The sequence below is a fragment of the Lolium rigidum genome, chromosome 2 (assembly GCF_022539505.1).
Source record: "Lolium rigidum isolate FL_2022 chromosome 2, APGP_CSIRO_Lrig_0.1, whole genome shotgun sequence".
NCBI classification, from domain to species: Eukaryota; Viridiplantae; Streptophyta; class Magnoliopsida; order Poales; family Poaceae; genus Lolium; species Lolium rigidum.
In genome coordinates this window covers 81,653,548-81,663,820 of record NC_061509.1, presented here as the reverse complement: position 1 = coordinate 81,663,820, position 10,273 = coordinate 81,653,548, and the positions used below count along the sequence as shown (strand labels likewise).

Sequence of the window (10,273 nt, the reverse complement as noted above, 5' to 3'; positions counted from 1 at the left end):
CACAAAACAATTGTAGGTGGGCTGGTTGTCTCCGCGGCGCATGCGAGTACGAGGTCCTGAGGACGTGGTATCGAATTCCCACAGGCAGCCATTTTATTTTGCCACGCCTCGCGCCGGAAATGGAAACACACGGGACGATCGGATTTGCTATTTTCGGAAACACTGTCATTGTCGGAAGTGATCGCGCGGGACGGATCTGGCGGTCGACCGCTAGCTAGCGTCCCCCCCCTAGAAAGGAGAGAGGTATGGTTTGAGCAACGGTTAGGATTAGTCGATGTAGATTAGGCCCAACAGTCTAGCAAGATATAGATAAGAGAAAAAAACAATTAAAATTACTAGTATTTGGCCCGGCCCAACCATTGGATAAGAGAGATCTCCAAGGACGAGAACGCGAGTCAGAAATGCAGTCTGCATGAAGGGCGATCGCCGCTGCCGCCGCCACCTAATCGGTCCGATCCTGCACCGCCGGCCAGCGATGCAGCCACCAGACCCGCCCCGTCCTGCATCGCGGGCGTTCGCCGTCGCCAGTAGATTGGGCTGGTCCTGCATCGCCGGCACCAGGTCAACGCTGCCGCAACATCGAGAGATGCCGAGTCTAGGTATCGTATTGCTCTGTTCCTTAGTGATCTGAAGTAAATAATCCACACTCTCTTCTCTAATTAGCCAGCCTGTTGAATATGGTTCTGCTTTTTTAAACGATGTAGCACACTAGAGTCAGCCAAACTTTGATCTCTTTAATTTATTCGGTTGCTTTAGTACGAGTACTAGTAAGTGTATTTTTGTTGTTTGATGCAAGTATTAGAAAACATAGGTCTGATAATTGCCTAACTGAAAATATTAATGGAGATGGTCTAGCTGCACGCCCGAAGCATCCTAGGAGAAGGTATCTATTGCTGTGGGCTAATCCAGATAATCCAAAAAAAAAAAAAATGTATTGACTGTTTTATTTGTTGTTATTGATCATGCCTAATTAACTTAGATTTTACTGATTGTTTCTGCAGCCGCTTGTTTAATGGTCTCTCAGCAAGTTTCCAGTTCTGAGATTATGCTCAGGTACCAACATAGTTGGATCATATTTCTGCACTTTGTGAAGCTATCAGTAGAACTAAGAAATTTAGAATGTTGAGGTAGGGTACAATTACAAATGAACTTGATCAGTTAGTACTCATGTTTCAGGAATTGACAGCATCGTCAAGATGATCAAGGTAAACATACACAGTAAACGTAGATCATGAGAAAGGATAAACGACAAAAAAGAAAACAGATCTGGTAGTTAACCAAGATGTGTGAAACTAGTTTTTTTTCTTGAAGTTGAGCTTTAGTGTGTCAGTGGTGTGTGCTCAGGATCAACCATAATGCTTTAAAAAGGATCAGTAGTTGTTTATTTCTCAATTTACTCTGGTTACCCAGTTTGATGATTAACTTATTATTACCTCGATCCTCCTTACTTGGTAAAGCAGTAATCTCACAAGTTCAGGTGTAGAAATAGTAAACTGAAAGGATTCATTGTGTACTCTTAAGGTACACACCGTTGGAACTATTTCGAAACATATATTTGTAACGGCTAATTAGAAAGGAAGGTAAGCCCTTCTCCATTACATTCCAGATTTTTGTATTTGGATGCCATGCCATCATAACGATAATTGCACATACCATAGTATATGTTCTATCTCATGCTATCGGACTGCTTCATGGAGCAAACACAAAAGGTTGTGACGGTATTCAATGCTGTCTAATAGTGTTTCTAGTTTTAAAAGCTTTCATATATGTTCTTGTTTTCTACAGTCATGTTATAGGTGCCATGTTCTTCCTACCCGTTGCTATTGCAACTGAAAGGTATGCGGATTTTTGGTTTGTTATTTGTCTGAATTATATGGTAGGTAAAAGTACAAGACGGAGGTAAAAGTGATGGTGTCTTGGTTGGCTGGCATTTTGTGATCCTAATGGTGCACGTGCACTCAACCAGTTCCATCAGAATGTTGTAAACTTGCTAGCGTCTGTTGTAGATACTCTTTAAAGAAGAATGAACAAGATTGAAGCTCTTATAAAGGGAGAAGAAAGGACCAAAGAAGATTGTTGACGTTAGCTTGGAGATCTAGTCCTATTTTACAAATGTTTGATAAACTTCCATGGATTTTGGCTTTTGTAATAGGAAGTACAATTTAAGTTCCGTATGGATATTTGCTAGTGTGAAACAGTGAAAGTGTACACAACATTTGAGCTTCTGCATTTCTGAAGCAACAATCTGCATTACTTAAGCAATGAGTAGAAGGGCTGGAAGAGTTCCTGCATGCTTTACAGAACAAGTTCATTTTATCTGGAAGTCTAAGTACAATCAAAATGAACTTGTTCTGTAAATGAACATGTTCGTGCCTGCTTCACAGAACTCTTCCAGATAAAATGAACATGTTCTGTGAAATAATTACAATAAAAAAAGTGCCACACTCTTGTAATTGATCATTCATTACAGGTTTACTACAGAATCCAAACTATCTTCTAAAATTCTCCTTTCTGCACTTGTTTTCAGCAATTACGCTCTCCTACGGATTGTTTTTTGAGTACATCAGACAGTGTAATTACTCCCATGGAACGTCAGCAACCAGCATCCAATGCCCATCCTTGTCTTCTTCGTATGTCCGCACATATTAACCATCGTTTTTGTTCTCAGATACACCATCCTCCTTCCCTGGCACAACATTTGACCCAGTACAGCACTTAAGGACAAATAAACAAACTGTCTGAGAAAGCACTCCTTTAAACATTTAGTGATCACGTGCAACATGATAACAAGGCATATAAATTGAGCAGTCCAAGTGAATATTCAGATAATGTGGATTCTCCTCGGTCGGGGCGATCATCACAGAGCCTTCCTATAATTTGATCATGTGTTACCTGAATAGGATCAGCGAAGTAGAAAATAGTCTGCAAAAAAAGAGCTAATTACATCAAAAAGGGCACGAGCAAAAAGTGCCAATGTACAAGGCTACATGTGATTATTTTCCCAGTAATGAAACAAAACCATGCCAAACTGACAAGGGAAGCCAGTCATACATAATAAGGGTTTCACTATTGCAAAGAACCCAGCCTGCCTATACGTTTTAAGAACATTATGGAAATTATTGTGAGCAGCTAAACCTAAACAGAAACATTCTGTGATAAGGGAGTTGTACTGAGCACCAAGTGCTACAAAGAAAGAGCACCACAAATACCTAAACATCTTCCACATAGAACTAACTGAAAGGTTTTGTTGTCTATACATAACAAGCAAAATCATATTGATATCTTGTCAACGTAGTATAAAGACCTGAATTAAGTTTGACAGATTTTGTTCAGCTCTGACAATAGTTTGCTGAGTGAACAAGTCGGCATGAGCATAGTTAGTATAGGAAGTTCATATCATAAATCTAAGATTCAGGTCACTTTCTAGATGAGGTGAACCTTATGCAGTTTGCTAGATGACAAATGATTTTGGTAAGGAGTCAAGGTCTCAGGTGGCAAAATCATATGCATATGCAACCTACATCGCTTGTTCAAACAGATAGCTCAATCACCTAAACTAAAAATCATGAAAATATTTTCAAATTTCTGATAGGAATGTGTTTGATGTTATAATGTCTGCTGGAAAATGAGCACTTGTTTTTTTTTTGGCTTGAGTGATGACTAAATCCCATTGTCAACAATTCAGCATGGAGGACATCACAACATTTAACATGTCAACGAGATAGTGCATCGCTAGAAACAATGTACGTAGTACCTAGCATCATCTAGCACTGAACCTATAAACCATTATTTCAATAGTCTGCAACTTACATTCTTAATTAGTAGGTTTGATGAGCCATGGTTGTCACAAAGGAACTTACATGGAGCATGTCGGTGTCTTCTTCATGGATCTGGGACTCGCTCACTGATCATGTGCTGGCCAACTTGGCGAGCGTCGGCCACCTCGCAGCTGACCGCCTGGGCGTCGACTCCCACCTCTCGCACGCTACTGCAGCTCACAGTCGACCAAGAGCAGAAGGCAGAGGAGACAGGGAAGGACCGACGACAGAGACGAGGAGAAGGCGACGCGCCGGCGACCACCAAAACCGGCGACGCCTCCCATCGATACCTTCCATTTGGCCTGGAATGGAAGGATTTCGTCGACCTCCTGCCGGCGCGCCGCGATGACAACCACCTACCGCTCCCGGAACCGCGTGATGGGCTTGGCCGCCTTGGAGAGAGAGGATGACGGCGCCGTCGATCTTGGATCCATGCGGAGGCCAAGGGCCAAGGCCCCCACCACCGAGACGGTTTTTGGCAAGGGGACGGCGGATGGGGATCAAGCCGTCATGCTGCCTGGAGCGGGCGAGAGGCTGTGGCACCGGAGTTGGGGAATCGAGAGAGATCGGCGGTGGCGGAACGTCTCGCAGCAGGATAGTGGAAGAATGATGAGGACTCTCTGCGATCGGCAGATGTTGGGCCTAGTCCAGTCTATTGGGCTGGGCCTGTCTATTGCTCTCGGCCCGTCTACTTATTTTTTCTGAGGTGCGGAAATTCCTAGAGGTATGTAACATACCTGTCCAGTTTTGAGCTGTGGTATGTCATTCATTTGAGGGTACCACAAAAGAACCCTAATTTTAACGTGGAGACATGAGACTGGAACATTAGAGCATCTTCAGTCGCCTCCTCCAAATCATCCCCTAAACGGCGCGCCGGATCGAGTGTTTGGGGGACGTGTTTTGTTCGTGCCGCGTTTGGGGGACGTCGCTCCCAGTCACGTCCCCCAAACAAAATCCCTAAATAAATATTAGTGCACGAAAATTGTTAAACATATAAGCAAATATCCATATAAAATAATCCGTATAAGTAATTGATAATTCATGATTATGAAAATAACAAATAAACTAATCGTGCAGACTAGTAAAGTAGATGAATAGATCACATCTAAACAAGACAAACCGATCGCATCTACCACAGAAACTAGAACAATAAACTCTAACGGAAACTGAAAGAGAAACGACAAGATCACATACTTCGCAGCAGCGTCGTTGTCGCCCATGTTGAGGTTGCCGAAGAAGTCGCTGAGGTCCGGGAAGAAGTTGTCGGTGTGGAGGAGCTCGTCGTCTGACGACGACGTCGTGATGCCAGTAGTCGCGCCGGAGCGCTCCCCAAAAACCTAATTGGCCCTCACCCGTACAGGTTCACGAGAGGCAGGGTTCCGGAGGCCTACTGTCCCGGCAGTCGGTGCACGCCGACGGATGGGATGAGGAAGACGAAGGCGGTGGCACAATAAACTGGAAACATGTAATCGCGTATGCGTCTGTTCATGGCGGCTAGGGTTGCGCAGGGTCTTATGTAGTGCAGTTCGGGAAAGTCGTGGGGCGTAGCCCACGTCCGAGTCGGCACAGCCACGATCCAGAAAAACCGGAAGGCAAAACGGCTGAGTAACGCGTCCGTTAATGACTCAAAATTGATTACACAATTAATTTCCCAAATAGCAAAATGATAAGCTCGGCTCGGCGAGATTCCCGCAACCCGCGGGGCGTCGTGATGAGGCGAGGCGAGGCGGGCGGCGGAGGAGGAGGAGTGTGCGAGGGCTCTCTCTCTTCTCACTCACTTGCTAGGACTAGAACAGCCCACCTTATATACCACTTCAACTCTATCCCAACTAGCAATGTGGGACTAAACTTTAGCTCCCACTAGTGCTACCACTGATATTTGGAATGGGCCATGTGAGTTTCAGAATTTGATAATGGGCCATGGCCCAAAGGCCAAATGCCCAAAAGCCCAAAAAATTCTAGCAAAAATAAAGGTTTTCATTCAAATTTGATTATATATATCAAATTTTGAATGAAAACGGCTACATTTCATCTAAACCCTAGACTACTGACCGCCCGGCGGTGCGTTCGACGGGCCTACCCCGGCGTCGCCTCCCCTCAGCCGCAGCTCCTGTTGCGCGCGCGCCTCTCCATGCGTAGGGCGGTGGCCAGACGTTGTTGCTCCAGCAGGGCGTCGTCGCATGCCCTCCCCTACTGCGTCGTCTGGAGGGAGAGCTCGATGGCGAGGTGAATCTGCGCCTCTTCGCGGGCACGGGCGGCGTCCTGGAGCTTCTTCTCCGACTCGAAGGACTCAACGAGCACGCGCTGCTGATCGACCGTCTCGTCCGGGTGCGGCCCGTCATCGTCGGACCACTCGAAGTCGTCGTCCTCCTCCTCCTCCGATGCCTCCTCCTCTGCCTCGACCTCCGTCTCCTCCTCGGCCTCCATCTCCTCCTCCTCCGCCTCGATCTCCGTCCCCTCCCCCTCTTCCTCCATTCGCGCCTCCAGGCGCGCCGCCAACGCGTCGGCCTCCGCCGCCAACGCTTTAGCCCGCCCCCCCAGGCCGCCTCCATTGCCGCCAGCGCCACCTCTCGCTGGTGACGCTCCTCCGCCGCCAGCTGCAGCTACCGCTCCATCGACTCCCGCCGCCGGCGCTCGATCGCCGCCCGCCGTTCACGGTACAGCGCATCCCGCTCCTCGCGCTGGCGATGGCTGTAGGGATTCGTAGCATAGAAAACAAAAAAATTCCTACCACGAGAACGCAATCCAAGCCAAATGCAATCTAGAAGACGGTAGCAACGAGGGGATGAACGAGACTAACCCTTGAAGATTTCCAAAGCCTACGAGATTAGATCTCGTTGTTGCAGAAGATGATCACTTGCCGCTTTGAAAAGCGCGTAGAAGATCTTGACGGTGTGATGGCGTGTATTTCACACGTTCGTTGGGCAACCCCAAGAGGAAGGTATGATGAGCACAGCAGCAAGTTTTCCCTCAGAAAGAAACCAAGGTTTATCGAACCAGGAGGAGCCAAGAAGCACGTTGAAGGTTGATGGCGGCGGGATGTAGTGCGGCGCAACACCAGAGATTCCGGCGCCAACGTGGAACCTGCACAACACAACCAAAGTACTTTGCCTCAACGAAACAGTGAGGTTGTCAATCTCACCGAGCTTGTCGTAACAAAGGATTAACCGTATTGTGTGGAAGATGATTGTTTGCGAGAGAAAACGAGTAAAAACAAGTATTGCGAGTAGATTGTATTTCAGTAAAGAGAATTGGACCGGGGTCCACGAGTTCACTAGAGGTGTCTCTCCCATAAGACGAACAGCATGTTGGGTGAACAAATTACGGTTGGGCAATTGACAAATAAAGAGAGCATGACAATGCACATACATATCATGATGAGTATAGTGAGATTTAATTGGGCATTACGACAAAGTACATAGACCGCCATCCAACTGCATCTATGCCTAAAAAGTCCACCTTCGAGGTTATCATCCGAACCCCTCCGAGTATTAAGTTGCAAGCAACGAGACAATTGCATTAAGTATGGTGCGTAATGTAATCAAAAACTACATCCTTAGACATAGCATCAATGTTTTATCCCTAGTGGCAACAGGCACAACACAACCTTAGAACTTTCGTCACCTGTCCCGGTGTCAATGCGGGCATGAACCCACTATCGAGCATAAGTACTCCCTCTTGGAGTTAAAAGCATCTACTTGGCCAGAGCATCTACTAGTAACGGAGAGCATGCAAGATCATAAACAACACATAAGCATAACTTTGATAATCAACATAACAAGTATTCTCTATTCATCGGATCCCAACAAACGCAACATATAGAATTACTTATAGATGATCTTGATCATGATAGGCAGCTCACAAGATCCGACAATGATAGCACAATGGGGAGAAGACAACCATCTAGCTACTGCTATGGACCCATAGTCCAGGGGTAGACTACTCACTCATCACACCGAGAGCGACCATGGCGGCGTAGAGTCCTCCGGGAGATGATTCCCCTCTCCGGCGAGGTGCCGGAGGCGATCTCCGAGGATCCCCGAGATGGGATCGGCGGCGACGGCGTCTCGTAATGTTTTCCGTATCGTGGCTCTCGGTGCGGGGGTTTCGTCACGGAGGCTATTTGTAGGCGGAAGGGCAAGTCAAGAGGCGGCACGGGGGCCCACACCACGGGGCCGCGCGGCCAAGGGGGGGCCGCGCCGCCCTAGGGTTTGGCTCCCCGTGGCCCCTCTTCGTCTCGTCTTCGGTCTTCCGGAAGCTTCGTGAGAAAATAGGCCTCTCGGGCTTTTATTTCGTCCAATTCCGAGAATATTTCTTTACTAGGATTTCTGAAACCAAAAACGCAGATAACAACAGATCGGCACTTCGGCATCTTGTTAATAGGTTAGTTCCGGAAAATGCACGAATATGATATAAAGTGTGCATAAAACATGTAGATAACATCAATAATGTGGCATGGAACACAAGAAATTATCGATACGTTGGAGACGTATCGGCATCCCCAAGCTTAGTTCTGCTCGTCCCGAGCGGGTAAAACGATAACAAAGATAATTTACGGAGTGACATGCCATCATAAACTTGATCATACTATTTGTAAAGCATATGTAGAGAATGCAGCGATCAAAACAATGGTGATGACATGAGTAAACCAATGAATCATAAAGCAAAGACTTTTCATGAATAGCACTTCAAGACAAGCATCAATAAGTCTTGCATAAGAGTTAACTCATAAAGCAATAATTCAAAGTAAAGGTATTGAAGCAACACAAAAGAAGATTAAGTTTCAGCGGTTGCTTTCAACTTGTAACATGTATATCTCATGGATATTGTCAACATAGAGTAATATAATAAGTGCAATAAGCAAGTATGTAGGAATCAATGCACAGTTCACACAAGTGTTTGCTTCTTGAGGTGGAGAGAAATAGGTGAGCTCGACTCAACATTGAAAGTAAAAGAATGGTCCTCATAGAGGAAAAGCATCGATTGCTATATTTGTGCTAGAGCTTTGATTTTGAAAACATGAAACAATTTTGTCAACGGTAGTAATAAAGCATATGCATCATGTAAATTATATCTTATAAGTTGCAAGCCTCATGCATAGTGTACTAATAGTGCCCGCACCTTGTCCTAATTAGCTTGGACTACCGGATTATCACCGCAATACATATGCTTTAACCAAGTTTCACAAAGGGGTACCTCTATGCCGCCTGTACAAAGGTCTAAGGAGAAAGCTCGCATTTGGATTTCTCGCTTTTGATTATTCTCAACTTAGACATCTATACCGGGACAACATAGACAACAGATAATGGACTCCTCTTTTAATGCTTTAAGCATTCAACAACAATTAATTCTTTTCTCATTAGAGATTTGAGGATGTTTGTCCAAAACTGAAACTTCCACCATGGAACATGGCTTTAGTTAGCGGCCCAATGTTCTTCTCTCACAATATGCATGCTCAAACCATTCAACTCGGTGTAGATCGCCCTTACTTCGGACAAGACGAACATGCATAGTAACTCACATGAAATTCAACAATGAGTTGATGGCGTTCCCCGAGTAAACATGGTTATCGCACAACAAGCAACTTAATAAGAGATAAAGTGCATAATTACATATTCAATACCACAATAGTTTTTAAGCTATTTGTCCCATGAGCTATATATTGCAAAGGTGAATGATGGAATTTTAAAGGTAGCACTCAAGCAATTTACTTTGGAATGGCTGGAAAATACCATGTAGTAGGTAGGTATGGTGGACACAAATGGCATAGTGGTTGGCTCAAGTATTTTGGATGCATGAGAAGTATTCCCTCTCGATACAAGGTTTAGGCTAGCAAGGCTTATTTGAAACAAACACAAGGATGAACCGGTGCAGCAAAACTCACATAAAAGACATATTGAAAGCATTATAAGACTCTACACCGTCTTCCTTGTTGTTCAAACTCAATACTAGAAATTATCTAGACCTTAGAGAAACCAATTATGCAAACCAAATTTTAGCATGCTCTATGTATTTCTTCATTAATGGGTGCAAAGCATATGATGCAAGAGCTTAAACATGAGCACAACAATTGCCAAGTATCACATTACCCAGGACATTATAGCAATTACTACATGTATCATTTTCCAATTCCAACCATATAACAATTTAACGAAGGAGAAACTTCGCCATGAATACTATGAGTAGAAACCAAGGACATATTTGTCCATATGCTACAGCGGAGTGTGTATCTCTCCCATGAAGTGAATGCTAGGATCCATTTTATTCAAACAAAACAAAAACAAAAACAAACCGACGCTCCAAGAAAAAGCACATAAGATGTGGCCGAATAAAAATGTAGTTTCCGGGGAGGAACCTGATAATTTGTTGATGAAGAAGGGGATGCCTTGGGCATCCCCAAGCTTAGACGCTTGAGTCTTCTTGATATATGCAGGGGTGAACCACCGGGTGCATCC

General features: G+C 45.1%; 2 long non-coding RNA genes across 2 annotated transcripts; one reads left to right on the top strand and one right to left on the bottom strand.

Moving 5' to 3' along the window:
• Positions 1-529: 529 nt before the first annotated feature.
• LOC124686803 lies at positions 530-2,195 on the top strand. The gene is made up of 3 exons (XR_006997938.1): positions 530-599; positions 1,002-1,053; positions 1,177-2,195. It is a non-coding gene; the product is annotated as an uncharacterized LOC124686803 (long non-coding RNA).
• A 40-nt stretch (positions 2,196-2,235) lies between these two features.
• On the bottom strand, positions 2,236-4,017 carry LOC124686804. Its single transcript, XR_006997939.1, has 2 exons — positions 3,861-4,017; positions 2,236-2,922 (listed from the first exon to the last, which is right to left on the bottom strand). It is a non-coding gene; the product is annotated as an uncharacterized LOC124686804 (long non-coding RNA).
• Positions 4,018-10,273: the final 6,256 nt, after the last annotated feature.